This window comes from Ursus maritimus, unplaced genomic scaffold, assembly GCF_017311325.1.
Source record: "Ursus maritimus isolate PB19 unplaced genomic scaffold, ASM1731132v1 scaffold_5, whole genome shotgun sequence".
Lineage (NCBI taxonomy): Eukaryota > Metazoa > Chordata > Mammalia > Carnivora > Ursidae > Ursus > Ursus maritimus.
This window is the reverse complement of record NW_024426663.1, coordinates 63,106,998-63,109,465: the sequence shown is the minus strand read 5'-3', so window position 1 is coordinate 63,109,465 and position 2,468 is coordinate 63,106,998.

The window sequence follows — 2,468 nt, the reverse complement described above, 5'->3', positions numbered from 1 at the left end:
CAAAATTATTAGATACAATGTAATATTAGGTTCAGGAGAACTAGATTCTATTCCATATTCTGCCACCTTAAAGTTTTGTGATGTCGGATACATTTAACTTCTCTGTGACTAAGTATCCTTTATTATATGAAGACATTTACATGACAAAGTTTACAGTTTTAATTTATATTACATTTTATATATTTGTGTACATGATTTCTGCATGTGTCCATCACACATACAGGAATATATAAATGCATAAATGATGAGGCATTCCTCTACTTCAAATTCCTCTTTGAAATTTTGTATTTATTGCTTTGTCATCCACATAAAGTTTATCTTAGCAAGAACAGTCTACACAGAGGAAGAAATGTTTTCACTACAGAAGAGGTGATTTTATTTTTAAGTTTTTATTTATTTATTTAAATAAATACCCAACATAGGGTTCAAACTCACAACCCATGGATCAAAAGTCACATGCTCTTCTGACTGAGCCAGCCAGGTGCCCCGTGATTTGATTTTAGTAATAGTTAGTAATAACCAACTAGTTGGGTTGCGTTAGCTTTGGTAACTGTGTTAGGTCCTGCTTTCTGAATGCAAGAATATATAAGCAATCATACCTTGCTATTTTAAAATAACTCTTAATAATTAAAATCTTGATGACTACCAACATTAACACAGATAGAATCACCAAATGATACAGTTAAGAGGCACGCTCTGATGCTGTAAGATTCAGGACCCATGATTCTGCCTTTCTAACAACTTCCCAGATGATACCCCCTGCTGCTAGTGCTCAGGTCACGCTTGGACACAAAGGGTGAGCTTCCTCGACTGACTTCTATTAAAAGTTCCCCAGGCTTTTTTTTTTTTTTTCCAATTGCTTATTCCCTTTGGTGTGTGGCATTCTGCACTTCTCCCCACGTTATTAACTCAGGGTGTTATCCCTCTGGAAATATCCTCTACATATTAAAAAATACCCACCCCCTCCCCTGCAAAAATACTCCCATATGCTCTCATTTTGAATTTACTTTTCAACCAATTGTCCTGTCAGCTACTGAAACATCTGTAATATGAAAGTTTTCCATCCTTATTAAAAATATCCTTTTGCTTTTTATAGCTCTATCTTTGGAAGTGTAGAACTCAGTTGGGACCAAACAGACCAGATGCTAGAAGCACGGATATTAGACTCCAGTCTAAATGAGCTCAGGGGCTGCAGACTACATGGACGGGAAGAAAGTGAGGTGGAAATAGAAGAGAAATGCATTTGCTAAAGGAGTCCTGGAGTTTAAATTCAATCACCCACAAGGGAATTTAATTTTGCACGTCCAGACGCTGACAGACAAGCCTGGGGTAAAAGTAAACTGTGTCCCAAACCTGTGTCTATCCATCTTTGTACATGCTGATGGTTTTATTTTATCGTATTAATTTGGCCAAGTAGAGTAGTGGAAGCTCATTGTATCTGTCTCTTCCACGTATGACCCTAAACCTAGCTCTGGGTGGAAGAAATGCCAGACAGCCTCCTGATCCTGCTTGTTGGTAAGATTCACAGGAAGCACGCTAAACTAGCAATTTTCCGTAGTTCTTCACTGTTTGAACCGGACTTTTATTGCTTCCAGCCCTAGCATAATTACCTGTTTCTGTTGTACTAATGTATGAGGCCTGTGTGTGTCTGTGTGTTGGAAGGGGTTTACTGGTTCTTTCATTGATAGTTCTCCATTTCAAGAGTAGTCACGTCCAAACTTGTGGTAGATACGAAGAATATAATACAAAGGTCCAAGATGTTGAGCTTTCTTTTTAAAATTTAACTTCAATTCAGTTGACGTATAGTGTGTTATTAGTTTCAGAAGTAGAATTTAGTGATTCATCAGTTGCATATAACACCCAGTGCTCATTCCATCAAGTGCCCTCCTTAATTCCTATCCCCCGTTCCCCCCCCCCCCCCGCTCCAGCAACCCTCAGTTTGTTTCCTATAGTTAAGAGGCTCTTATGGTTTGTTTCCCTCTCTGGTTTCATCTTATTTTACTTCTCCTTCCCTTCTCCTATGTTCACCTGTTTTGTTTCTTAAATTCCACATATGATTGAAATCATATGGTATTTGTCTTTCTCTGACTTACTATTAGCATAATACCCTATAGTTCTACCCACGTCATCGCAAATGGCAAGATTTCATCCTTTCTGATGGCTGCGTAATATTCCACTGTATATGTATACCATGTCTTCTTTATCCATTCATGTGTCTATGGACATCTGGGCTCTGCATAGTTTGGCTATTGTGGACATTGCTGCTATAAACATTGGGGTGCAGGTGCCCCTTCCAATCACCATGTTTGTATCCTTTGGGTAAATACCTAGTAGTGCAGTAGCTGGGTCGTAGGGTAGCTCTATATTTAACTTTCTGAGGACCATCCATACCATCTTCCAGAGTGACTGCACCAGCTTGCATTCCCACCAACAGTGTAAGGGTTCCCCTTCCAAGATGTTGAGCTTAA